This window comes from Sturnira hondurensis, unplaced genomic scaffold (assembly GCF_014824575.4).
Source record: "Sturnira hondurensis isolate 20B ecotype Veracruz unplaced genomic scaffold, ASM1482457v3 Scaffold0009719, whole genome shotgun sequence".
Classification (NCBI taxonomy): domain Eukaryota; kingdom Metazoa; phylum Chordata; class Mammalia; order Chiroptera; family Phyllostomidae; genus Sturnira; species Sturnira hondurensis.
In genome coordinates, this window is record NW_028082350.1 from 3,032,399 (window position 1) to 3,046,751 (window position 14,353).

The following is a 14,353-nucleotide window of genomic DNA, read 5'->3' on the forward strand; positions in this document are numbered from 1 at the left end:
AGATTTAGACAGAATACCCAGAATGAGCTCAAGTTCTACCATTTATCTTGTAGTGGTAGGTAGCTGGGTAGCTGGGTCAATGACTTCATAGCTATCATTCTCTTTTCTTTCTTTTTAAAATATATTTTATAGATTATGCTACTACAGTTGTCCCATTTCCCCCCCTTCATTCCCCTCCATCCTGTACACCCTCTCCCACCCACTTTCCCCCCCTTTAGTTCATGTCCATGTGTCATAGTTCTTCAGCTTCTACATTTCCCATACTGTTCTTGCCCTGCCCCTGTCTGTTCTCTACCTACCATCTATGCTACTTAGTCTTGTACCTTTTCCCCTGTCTCCTCCTCCCACTCCCCTATTGCTAACCCTCCATGTGATCTCCATTTCTGTGGTTCTGTTTCTGTTGTAGTTGTTTGCTTAGTTTTTTTTGTTTTTGTTTTAGGTGTGGTTGTTAATAATTGTGAGTTTGCTGTCATTTTACTATACATGTTTTTTATCTTCTTTTTCTTAGATAAGTCCCTTTAGCATTTCATATAATAAGTACTTGCTGATGATGAACTCTTTTAACTTGACTTTATCTGAGAAGCACTTTATCTGCCCTTCTATTCTAAATGAAAGTTTTGCTGCATAGAGCAATCTTGGATGTAGGTCCTTGACTTTCATGACTTGGAATACTTCTTTGCAGCTCCTTCTTGCCTGTAAGGTCTCTTTTGAGAAATTAGCTGACAGTCTGATGGGAACTCCCTTGTAGGTAACTCTCTCATTTTGTCTTGCTGCTTTAAAAATTCCCTCTTTATCTTTAATCTTAGGTTATGTACTTAAGATATGTCTTGGTGTGTTCCTCCTTGGGCCCAACTTCTTTGGGACTCTCTGAGTTTCTTGGACTTCCTGGAAGTCTATTTCCTTTGCCAGACTGGGGAAGTTCTCCTTCATTGTTTTTTAAAATAAGTTTTCAATTTCTTGGTCTTCCTCTTTTCCTTTTGGCACTCCTATAATTAGAATGTTGGAACGTTTAAAGATATCCTGGAGGTTCCTAAGACTCTCCCTTTTTTTTTTTGAATTCATGTTTCTTCATTCTTTTCTGATTGAATATTTCTTTATTCCTTCTGGTCCACTCCATTGATTTGAATACCAGTTTTCTTCCCATCACTATAGGTTCTCTGTACATTTCCTTTATTTCACTTAGCATAGCCTTTATTTTCTCAACTAATTTGTGACCAAACTCAATCAATTCTGTGAGCATCCTGATCACCAGTATTTTGAACTGTGCATCTGATAGGTTGGCTATCTCTTCAATGCTTAGTTGTATTTTTTCTGGAGCTTTGATCTGTTCTTTCATTAAGGCCATTTTTTTTTGTCTTGATGCATCTGTTATGTAGTGAGAGGTGGGGCATTAGGTGTTCACCTGGGCAGGGCAACCCAGTCACTGGATTGTGATCCTGTATGTGGGGCATGCATGGGTCCAAGAGAAAACAATGGTACTTACTCTGCTCTCTGCTGGATTTCAGTCACTTCCCCCACTTTCCACAAGCAAATTGAGCCCTTCTGGTGCTGATTCCCACGTGGGTGGGTTTGTGTGTGTTCTAAGACCCTGTGGGTCTCTCCAGTGACCTCTCCTGTGAGACTGGAAGTTTCTCCTAATGCCTCACCCCCAGAGGTGTTTTTGATTGGTGTTCTGAGGCTTTATCTCCCCAAGCTGGGACCTTAGGTTGCGCAGTTTGTCTTGCTCCCTATTTTCTCCAGGTTTATCTGTGAGTGAATGTGGAATTGCCTGGTCCACTAGCTGCCTTGCACCACACCCATTCCACAATCCGCTACCTTGCTGGGTCTGCCAGCTGCCTTCTTGCACCTGTGGAATCTGCCAGCCACTGCTTTGTTGCAAGCCCTCTCCATCCCAGCTGCCTGACTCCGCCCCTCCTACCAATCTGGATGAATGTGTCCATTTTAACTTCTTGGTGGTTGGACTTCCATACAGTTCAATTTTCTGTCAGTACTGGTTGCTTTTTGTTTTTAAATTGTTGTTGTTCTTCTTTTGGTTGTGCAAGGAGGCACAGTAGCTGTGCAAATCTCCCAACACCATTTGTTGAAGAAGCTATTTTCACTACATTTTATGCTGCTGCCCCTTTGTCAAATATTAATTGACTATAGAGACTTGGGTTTATTTCTGGGCTCTCTATTCTTTTCCATTGATCCATGTGTCTGTTCTTATGCCAGTACCAGGCTGTTCTGATTACAGTGGCCTTGTAATACAGTTTGATATCAGGTATTGTGATTATCTCCTACTTTGTTCTTCTTTCTCAAAATGGCTGCAGCTATTTGGGGTCATTTATGCTTCCATATAAATTTTTGAAGTGTTTGTTCTATAGTCATAAAATATGCCATTGGTACTTTAGTAGGTATTGCATTGAATCTATAAATTGCTTTGGGTAGTATGGACATTTTGATGATGTTAATTCTTCCCATTCACGAACATGGTACAGGCTTCCACTTTTTTTGTATCTTGTTCAATTTCTTTCTTCAGTGTCTTATAACTTTCCAAGTACAGGTATTTTATATCCTTGGTTGTAAAATTATTTTATAACCAATGTATTTCTAAGTACATTATTCCTAGGTATTTTACTCTTGTTGAAGCGATTGTAAATGGGATTGTTTTCTTAATTTTTCTTTCTGTCAGTATATTATTGGCATGTAGAAATGCAAATAATTTCTGAATATTAATTTTGTATCGTGCTACTTTGCTGACTTCTTTTATTAGTTCTAGTAGTTTCTTGCTGGAATCTTTGGGATTCTCTATGTACAGTCCCATGTCGTCTCCAAATGAAGAAAGTTTTACTTCGCCCTGGCTGGTGTAGCTCAGTGGATTGAGCGCGGGCCTGTGAACCACATGATCGCGGTTCGATTCCCAGTCAGGGCACATGCCTGGGCTGCATGCCAGTTCTCAACAGGGGACTCTTGAGAGGCAACCATACATTGATGTTTCTCTCCTCTCCTTCCCTTCCTCTCTAAAGATAAATAAATAAAATCTTTAAAAAAATAAAAAAAAAAGAAAGTTTTACTTCTTTCCTAGTTTGGATGTATTTTATTTCTATTTCTTGTCTGATTTCTGTGGCCAGCACTTCCAGTACTATGTTGAATAAGGAAGGTGAAAGCAGACATTCCTGTCTTGTTCCTGATCTTAAGGGGAATGCTTGTAGTTTTTGCCATTGAGTATGATGCTGGCAGTGAATTTGTCATATATGACTGTTATTATGTTTAGGTATGTTCCCTCTCTTCCCACTTTGCTAAGAGTTTTAATTATAAATGGGTGTTGGATTTTATCAAATGCTTTCTGTTCATCTATTGATATGATTGTGTGGTTTTTATCTTTCATTTTGTTTATGTGGTGAGTCACATTTATTGATTTGTGAATGTTGTACCAACTTTGCATTCCCAGAATAAACCTCACTTGATTGTGGTATATGATCTTTTTGATGCATTGCTGTTTTTGGTTTGCTAATATGTTGTTGAGGATTTTAGGATCTATGTTCATCAGAGATACTGGTGTATAATTTTCTTTTTTAAAGTGTCTTTATCTGGTTTTGAATTTATGATAATTCTGGCTTTGTAAAATGAGCTTGGGAGCTTTTACCTTTCTTGAATTTTCTGAAGTATTTTGAGAAGGAGAGGTGTAAGTTTTTCACTAAATGTTTGATAAAATTCACCTGTGAAGTCATCCATCCAGTCAGGGCTTTGAATTATTGGGATTTTTTAAATTAATGCTCAAATTTCATTAGGTATAATCTGTCTATTCAGATTCTCTGATTCTTTCTGGTTTAGTTTTTGAAGATTGTATGTTTCTAGGAATTTATCCATGTCATTAAGTTTGTCCAATTTGTTGGCATATAGTTGTTCATAATATTTTCTTACAATCCTTTGTTTTTTTTTTGGTGTCAGTTGTTATTTTTCCTCTTTCATTTCAGATTTTATTTATTTGGGTTCTCTCTATTTTCTTCTTTGAGATTGGTTAAAGTTTTGTCAATATAGTTTGTGTTTTCAAGAACCAGCTCTTGGATTCATAGATCTTTTGTATGGATTTTTTTTAGACTCTATTTAATTTATGTATGCTATGATCTTTATTGTTTCCTTCCTTCTACTAACTCTGGGCTCAAGTTCAAGTGTAAAGTTAGATTATTTATTTGAGCTTTTTCTCTTTTTTTTTTTTGAGATAGGACTGTAAAGCTATGAATTTTCATCTTATGATTGCTTTCCCAGTGTCCCACAGATTTTGGATTGTTGTGTTCTCATTTTCATTTGTTTCAAGGTATCTTTTGATTTCTTCCTTGATCTTGTCATTGACAATTTCATTGTTTACTAATGTGTTATTTAGCTTCCAGGTCTTTGTACATATTTCAGTGTTCTTGTGATTGATTTTTAGTTTCATAGCATTGTGGTCAGAGAAGATGCTTGATATGATTTCAGACTTCTTGGATTTATTAAGACTTGTTTTTTATCCTAACATGTGGTATATCCCTAGAAAACATTTCATACACATTTGAAAAGTATGTACTGTATTTTGCCATGCCTAATGCCCTTCCATGTATAATGCATACCCACATTTTTGTGCACATTATACAGGAGATTATTATACTCATTACTATACCCATTGTATGTAATCATTATACCTGTGTAAGATGAGCATCCTTATTTTTCCCTAAAATTTTGGGCAAAAAGTGCACTTGTACACAGCAAAATATGGTATATTCTGCTGCTTTAGGGTAAAATGTTCTGAAGATATCAATTAACTTCATTTGATCTAGTGTGTTGTTTAAAGCCACTGTCTCCTTGTTGATTTTCTCTCTGGAAGATCTATCCATTGAAGTCAGTGTGGTGTTAAAATCCCCAAATATGTATTTCTGTTGATCTCTCCATTTATGTCCATCAGATTTGCTTTACATAGTTAGGTGATCCTATGTGGGGTGTGTAAATATTTACTGGAGTTATGTCCTTTTGTTGTATTGTTCCCTTTATTATTTTGCAGTGTCTTTCTTTGTCTCTTTACTATAGCCTTGTTTTTAAAGTCTATTTTGTACTTCTGGCCAAAATGGAGGCATAGGTAGAAATGCTTTACCTCCTTGCACAACCAAAAGACAACAACAAATTTAGAAACAAAAAATAACAGAACTGCCAGAAAATCGAACTGTATGGAAGTCTGACAACCAAGGACTTAAAGAATAAACATTTATCCAGGCTGGTAGGAGGGGTGGAGATGGGCAAGGGTGCAGCTGGTGGACAGGGCAAGGTGGTGGCTGGTGGAGTGGGTGGTCCCACATTTGTATGGGGTTAAATTGGGAGAAATAACTGAGGAGCAAGATAGACCATGCAACCCAGGGTTCCAGTGCAGAGAAATAAAGCCTCAAAACCTCTGACTGAAAGAAACCTGTGGGGGTTGTGATACTGGGAGAAACTCCCAGCCTCATAGGAGAGTTTCACTGGGGAGACCCACAAGGTCCTAGAATATACACAAACCCACCCTCCCAGGAATCAGCACAAGAAGGGCCCAATTTGCTTGTGGATAGCAGAGGAACTGACCAAAAGTGGAGCAAGAACTGAGCAAGCAGCACTGTTTCCTCTCTGACTCCCTCCACCACATACAGCACCACAGTGCAGCAAAGTGGGTTACCCGGCCCTGGAAAATACCTAAGGCTCTGCCCCTCACAATATAACAGGTGGGCTGAGACAAACAAATATGGCCCAAATAAAGATGAGCTCAAAACTCTAGAAAAAGAACTAAACAACAAGGAGATAGTCAACCTATCAGATGCAGAGTTCAGAATACCTTAATCAGGATGCTCAGAGAAATCCTTGAGTATGGATGCAAAATAGAGGAAGAAGTGAAGGCTATACAAAGTGAAATAAAGCAAAATATACAGGCAACCAACAGTGAAGGGAAGGAAGCCAGGTCTCAATGCAATGATTTGTAGCAGAAAGAAGAAAAACATTCAACTGGAACAGAATGAAGAAACAAGAATTCAAAAAAAAAAATGAGGAGAGTCTTAGGAACCTCTGCAACAATTTGAAATCTTCCAACATCTGAATGAGAGATGCCAGAAGGAGAAGAACAATAGTTTCAAAACTTATTTGAAAAAACAATGAAGGAAAACTTCCCCAGTCATATGAAGGAAATAGACTTCCAGGAAGTCCAGGGAGCTCAGAGAGTCCCAAAGAAGTTAGACACAAAGAGGAACACACCAAGGCAGATCATCATTAAGTTACCCAAGATTAAAGACAGGAGAAAATCCTAAAAGCAGTAAGAGAAAAAAAGATAGTTACCTAGAAAGGAGTTCCCATCAGACTGTCAGCTGATTTCTCAAAAGAAACCTTACAGGCAAGAAGGGGCTGGAATGAAGTTTTCAAAGCCATGAAAGGCAAGGACCTACATCCAAGATTGCTCTATGCAGCAAAGCTTTCATTTAGAATGGAAGGGCCAATAAAGTGCTTCCCAGGTAAGGTCAAGATAAAGGAGTTCATCATTGCCAAGCCCTTATTATATTAAATGTTAGAAGGACTTATCTAAGAAAAAGGAGAAGATCAAAAATACAAACCGTAAAGTGACAACAAACACAGTTATCAACAAGTGAACCTAAAGCAAAAACAAACCAAGCAAACAGCTAGAATAGGATCAGAACCACAGAAATGGAGAGCACATGGAGGGTTATAAGAGGGGAGGAGGCTGGGGGAGAGTGGAGTAAAAGGTACAGGGAGTAAGAAGCATAATTTGTAGGTACAAAATAGGCAGGTGGAGGCTAAGAATAGTATAGGAAATGTAGAAGCCAAAGTACTTATATATACAACCCATGGACATGAACTAAGGTGGGAGTATGCTGGTGGGAGCAAGGTACAGGGCAGAGGAGGATAAAGGGGAGTAAATAAAGTGATGTAATAGTATAATCAATAAAATATACTAAAAAAGAAGTAAACTAATGCTTCACCCACCACAAAAATAATATTGAATAGAATTTTCATTATTAATGTTATAAATTTTTCTTTATATTATTAGAATTTAACTGAAAACTCTTGTGATACAGTGCATACAAGAATCTAGCCATCAATAGCCTCTTTCCTGCTGTTGTTCCTCTTATATTTGAAATTTGTTTTGTGGAGCAAGGGTCATAGACTTTAGAATTAAAGCCCAGCTACCACTTTTTGGCTATGTGACCTTGAGCAAGTTACTAAATCTCCCATCTTCAATTTCCTCATCTCTAAAAGTACTTTCTAAGGTTGTGATATATAAAGATATTAAAATAAGTTATGTAACAAATGGTAGTTATTACTATTACCACACTCCAGTATCCTACCTGGAGTTTTTGCACAAACTGGTCTGTTTCACTCCTAACTCCAGAGTGCCCTGCCCTTCTGTGAAGTGGTCTTCATTTTTCAGAAAGCCTTATATGTTTAACCTTTCCAAAGAATCCCTCCCTTGTGTCCCAAGGCAAAGCATGTCTTTATTCTTGCACTATCACTTGTATTTGGAAGCTACTTTATTACTGTGTATTAGCCTGTAATGCAGCTTTTTTAAAAGCTAATCACTGTTTAGGGATAAGATATCTTTTTTTAATCCTTGAATTTCTGAAGACAGTGCCTGACAACTGGTAGTTGCTTGAAAGTATATTTTTTAAGATTTTATTTATTTATTTTCTGTGAGAGATTAAGAGAGAAGGAGAGAAACATCGATATGTGAGAGAAACATTAATTGGTTGCCTATTGCACACTCCTAACCAGGGACAGCCCACAACCCAGGCATGTGCCCTGACCAGGAACTGAACCAGTGACCTTTCAGTTTGTCAGACAATGCCCAACTCACTGAGCCATATCAGTCAGGGCTAAAAACTAGTTTTGAAAAATAAATCAGTAATAAGACACAGAAGGAGCAAAATGATGAGATTTTGGCACAATCCAAACTTTACTTTCCACAAAACTTCCAAGTTTTTTCATATCAAATCTTTTATTTTAGGGTAGACATTGAGAAGAGTATGTCTAAATTTTATTTATTTTATTTTTGCCTCAAAAGTCTGTTATAGTTGTGGAGGGTGGTAGTGGTCATGAGAGAAGGAAGGTACTATATTGGTCAGAGTAGCCTGTGCATACAATTAAGGGTTGGCTAAAGATCCAATTGATAAAATTTTAATGAGAAAGAAAGACTGGTATTGCAGAAAGAGTTAAGTTGGATCTGAAGTTGACCTGAGAGTTAGACAGGCCTGGTTTTGAATTCTGACCATGACACTGGGTAGGTAACCATGGGTTGGATACTGGTCCTCAAAGTCTCAGATTTTGACTAATTTTTTTTTCTCATTCCTATTACCAACCCTGTCAGACCTCCTCTTTCTTTCAGACTTCTCTCCCAATCTCCTTGCCTCTAGGATAATGACCCTTCTTCCCCAGTATAAAACTAGAGTAGTAACCCATTAGATTAGAACTCCCTGAAGTGGGAAAAATAACTTTATAAATACACACATAGATTTTTAAAAAACCCTTCAATTTTTGGTCTCTTTCACCTTCAAAGATGGCCATATGGGTGCCCATCCTGAGGTCTCTCCTTATCTAGGTTTACCATATAAATGATCTTCCAAACTATAAAAGAGTGTGAAAGGAGTAATATTAGTCATTACAGCAGGACAATAGGTATAAACCAGTACTATTGTGAACAGCCAGAACATCCTTAAGCTCTTGCTGAAAGAGGTATGCTTCTTCCTGTTCACTGGCTCATTTCTATAAGCATTTTAACATTACAAAACTTGCCCTTCTTAAAACTAGCAAATGAGTCCCAAACTAAAATCTTCTTTCTGCCCATATCCCATTGCAGTTACCTCCTTCTTTGCGCCCTTTACACAACCTTTGTTCTTTGTAAACTATTCCCTCACCTCCTACCTACCCATCCAGCTACTGAAAAATAGCCTCTGCCTTTACGACCTGGTGGAACTGCTTTCACCAAAATCACCAATTGAAGCATCTAGTAGATACTTCCAGTCTTATTTTACTTGAATCTTGGCATTTGATATTTTGTATGGTTGCTCTCTTTTGAAACCCCCTTCTTCCCCTAGCTTCTGTTAAACCACTGTCCTACGTTATTTTCTTCTCTCCTTTCCTTTTCTTTTAGACACACTTGGTTTTTTTCCCCCACAGATCTGCTTTTCTTCTTATTCCTTAGGTATTGTTCAGCCTGTAGATCTTGTCTTAGGACCTTATTGTTCCTAACTCTTCAGTGGTCCTGGAAAATCTCTAATCTCATTCCTGCAGTTACCTTCCAGGAGGGCTAAAGATCTCAAACATGTCCCTACAGCAGGGGTCCCCTGTTAGGAACTGTGAGCAAAGTTTGCCTGAGCTCTGTCTATTGTTTTGCACCTCCTCCCCATGAAACCAGTCTCTGGTGTCAAAAAGTTTGGAGACTGCTGCCCTATTGTCATTTCCTACCCTTACCCAAGAGCAAACATTTTTATACTTTTTTCTACCAAATATTAGTTTTATCTGTTCTAGAACTTCATAAAAGTGGAATCAAAGAGTATGTAGTACTTCACATCTGGCTAATTTTATTCAACATAATAGTTTTGAGGTCCATTTATAGTTTGTATATATCAATAGTTTGTTCCTTTTTATTGTTGAGCAGTCTCCCATTGTATGAGTATTCCACAGGGTACTTATCCACTTTTCTGTTGATGAACTCCTAAGCTGTTTCCAGTTTGGAGATACTGTGAATAAAGCTCCTACAAATGTTCTCACACAAGTACTCTTTGTAGATTTATAACTTTATTTCTCTTGGGTAAATACCTAGGAGTGGAATTGTTAAGATGGTTAGCTTTACATGAATCAGCTTTATAAGAAACTGCCAGGCCTTTCCAAAAGTGGTCATGGGAACAGTTTTTTAAATTTTTTTTTATTTTTTAATTTTTTTATTTAACTTTTGTTCAAGTACAGTTTTCTTTCTTCTTTCCCAGCCCTGCACCCCCCCAGTGCTCCCCACCCCCTCCCATCTCCGCCCCCCGTCTTAGTTATTGTCCATGTGTCCTCCATACTTATTCATGTGAGTCCATCCCCTTTTACTCTGTGCTTCTCTCCCCTCTACCCTCTGGACCCTGTCAGAACGTTCTGTATTTCAGTGTCTTTGGTTACATTTTGCTTGCTTGTTTGTTTTGTTGTTTACATTCCTGTTAAAGGTGATATCATATGGTATTTGTCTTTCACTGCCTGGCTTATTTCGCTCAGCATAATGCTTTCCAGTTCCATCCATGATGTTGCAGAGGGTAGGAGCTCCTTCTTCCTTTCTGCAGCATAGAATTCCATTGTGTATATGTACCATCGTTTTTTGATCCAGTCATCGACCGATGGGCATCTAGGTTGCTTCCAACTCTTGGCTATTGTAAATTGTGCTGCTATGAACATCGGGATGCATAGGTTCTTTTGGATTGGTGTTTCAGGGTTCTTAGGATATACTCCTAGCAGTGGAATTGCTGGGTCAAAAGGCACGTCCATTTTTAGTTTTCTTAGAAAATTCCATACTGCTTTCCATAGTGGTTGTACCAGTCTGCAATCCCACCAACAGTGAACTAGAGTCCCCTTTTCCCCACAACCTCTCCAGCACTTGTTGTTTGTTTCTTTGTTTATGATAGCCAATCTGACTGGTGTTAAGTGGTATCTCATTGCGGTTTTAATTTGCATCTCTCTGATAGCTAGTGATATCGAGCATCTTTTCATGTGTCTCTGGATTCTCTGTATGTCCTCCTTGGAGAAATGTCTGTTCAAGTCCTCTGCCCATTTTTTGATTGGGTTGCTTGTCTTCTTTGAGTGGAGCCGAATGAGTTCTTTGTATATTTTGGAGATTAAACCCTTATCTGAGGTATCATTGGCAAATATGTTTTCCCAAGCTGTTGCTTCTCTTTGTATCTTGATACTGTTTTCCTTAGCCATGCAGAAGCTTTTAATTTTGATGAGATCCCATTTGTTTATTCTTTCCTTTATGTTCCTTGCTCTAGGGGACGTATCAGTAAAAATATTGCTGCGTGGAATATCTGAGATTTTCTTGCCAAGGCTCTCCTCTAGGGTTTTAATGGTTTCACGGCTTATATTTAAGTCTTTTATCCACCTTGAATTTATTTTGGTGTATGGTGTAAGTTGGTGCTCAAGTTTCATTTTTTTGCATGTAGCTGTCCAGTTCTCCCAACACCATTTGTTGAAAAGGCTGTCTTTACTCCATTTTATGTTATTGCCCCCTTTGTCGAATATTAATTGACTGTAGAGAGTTGGGTTTATTTCTGGGCTCTCTGTTCTATTCCATTGGTCTATGTGCCTGTTTTTGTGCCAGTACCAGGCTGTTTTGATTACAGTGGCCTTGTAATACAGTTTGATATCAGGTATTGTGATCCCTCCTACTTTGTTCTTCTTTCTCAAAATTGCAGCAGCTATTCGGGGTCTTTTCTGGTTCCATATAAATTTTTGAAGTGTTTGTTCTATGTCTGTGAAATACGCCATTGGTACTTTAATAGGTATTGCATTGAATCTGTAAATTGCTTTGGGTAGTATGGACATTTTGATGATGTTAATTCTTCCAATCCATGAACACGGTATATGTTTCCATTTATTTGTGTCTTCCTTGATTTCTTTCTTCAGTGTTGTGTAGTTTTCTGCATACAGGTCTTTTACCTCCTTGGTTAGGTTTATTCCCAGATATTTTATTTTTCTTTTTGCTATATCGAATGGGATTTTTTTCCTGATTTCTGCTTCTGCTGCTTCATTGTTGGTATACAAAAATGCCTTTGATTTCTGGATATTAACTTTGTATCCCGCTGTTATGCCAAATTCATTTATTAGTTCCAGCAGTTTTTTGGTAGAGGCTATAGGGTTTTCCATGTACACTATCATGTCATCTGCAAACAATGCCAGTTTTGTTTCCTCCTTTCCGATTTGGATGCCTTTTATTTCCTTTTCTTGTCTGATCGCTGCAGCTAGAACTTCTAATACTATATTGAATAGAAGTGGTGAAAGTGGGCAACCTTGTCTTGTACCTGATCTTAGTGGAAAAGCTTTTAGTTTTTGCCCATTGAGTATGATGTTGGCTGTAGGTCTTTCATATATGGCCTTTATTATATTGAGGAATGTTCCCTCTATTCCCACCTTGCTGAGTACCTTTATCATAAATGGGTGTTGTACCTTATCAAAAGCTTTTTCCGCATCTATTGATATGACCATGTGGTTTTTGTCTTTGCTTTTGTTTATTTCGTGTATTACATTTATTGATTTGCGTATATTGAACCATCCTTGCATCCCCGGGATGAATCCCACTTGGTCATGGTGTATGATCTTTTTGATGTATTGTTGGATGCGATTTGCCAATATTTTGTTGAGGATTTTAGCATCTATGTTCATCAGTGATATTGGTCTGTAATTTTCTTTCTTTGTTGTGTCTCTATCTGGCTTTGGGATTAGGGTGATGCTGGCTTCATAGAAAGAGTTGGGGAGTTTTCCCTCCTTTTGGATTTTTTGGAATAGTCTGTGAAGAATAGGGGTTAGCTCTTCCTTAAAAGCTTTGTAGAATTCTCCTGTGAAACCATCTGGCCCAGGGCTTTTGTGTGATGGGAGTTTTTTGATTACTTCTTCAATTTCATTTGCTGTTATTGGCCTGTTCAGGTTTTCTGCTTCTTTTTCATTGAGTTTTGGAAGATTATATTTTTCTAGAAATTTGTCCATTTCACCCAGGTTTTCAAATTTCTTGGCATACAGTTCCGCATAGTAATTTCTTACAATCCTTTCTATTTCTGTGGTATCAGTTGTAATCTCTCCTCTTTCATTTCTGATTGTGTTTATTTGTGTCCTCTCTCTTCTTTTCTTAATGAGCCTACTTAAAGGTTTGTCTATTTTGTTTATCTTTTCAAAAAACCAACTCCTGGATTCATTGATCTTTAGAATTGTGCTTTTAGTCTCTATGTCATTTAATTCTGCTCTGATCTTGGTTATTTCCTTCCTTCTACTTGCTCTGGGCTGTCTTTGTTGTTGTTCCTCGAGTTCTTGCAGGCGTTGGGTTAGGTTGTTTGTTTGAAATGTTTCTATCCTCTTTAGGTGAGCCTGTATCGCTATGAACTTCCCTCTCAGGACTGCCTTCACTGTGTCCCATAAATTTTGGGTTGTGGTGAGTTCATTTTCATTTGTTTCAAGGAGTTTTTTGATTTCCTCCCTAATTTCAATCTTGACCCATTCATTGTTCAATAGCCTACCATTCAGTCTCCATGATTTTGGGTGTTTTGGGTTTTTTCCTGTGGGGTTGGTTTCCAATTTCAGTCCCTTGTGATCAGAGAAGATGCTTGGTATGATTTCTATTTTCCTGAAGTTGTTGAGACTGGTTTTGTGTCCTATCATGTGATCTATCTTTGAAAATGTTCCATGTGCGTTTGAAAAGAAAGTGTATTTAGTTTCTTTGGGATGGATGGCTCTATATATATCAATTAGGTCCATTTCTTCTAGAGTGTCATTTAATGCTGCAATATCTTTGTTGATATTTTGTTTGGAAGATCTGTCCATTTTTGACAGTGGGGTGTTAAAATCCCCTACTATAATTGTGTTGCTGTCAATATCTTTTTTGAGGTCCTCTAGGATTTTCTTTATATATTTGGGTGCTCCTATGTTGGGTGCATATATATTTACGATGTTAATGTCTTCTTGGTGGATTCTTCCCTTGAGCAATATGAAGTGACCTTCTGGGTCTCTCTTTATGGCCCTGTTTTTGAAGTCTATTTTGTCTGATATGAGAATTGCTACCCCGGCTTTTTTTTCTTGTCCATTTGCTTGGAAAATTTGTTTCCATCCTTTCACTTTTAGTCTGTGATGGTCTTTTGACCTGAGGTGGGTCTCTTGTAGGCAGCATATGTGTGGGTCATGCTTTCTTATCCATTCAGCTATTCTATGTCTTTTAATTGGTGCATTTAATCCATTTACATTTAAGGTTATTATTGAAAGGTACTTATTCATTGCCATTTATGTACCTGTGTTCCTCTCTGTCTCTCTCTTTTCCTTCCTTTCCTTAAAGCAGCCCTTTTAGTAATTCTTGTAGAGCTGGTTTGGTGCAAGCGTATTCTTTTAGACTTCTTTTGTCTTGGAAGCTCTTTATTTGGCCTTCTATCTTGATTGAGAGCCTTGCTGGGTACAGTAGCCTTGGTTGTAGGCCTCTGTTTCTCATTACTTGGAATATTTCTTGCCATTCTCTTCTTGCTTGGAATGTTTCCATTGAGAAGTCAGTAGCCAGCCTTATTGGGACCCCCTTGTATGTCACTTCTTTTTTCTCCCTTGCTGCCTTTAGGATTTTCTCTTTGTCTCGGAGGTTTGCCATTTTAATGAT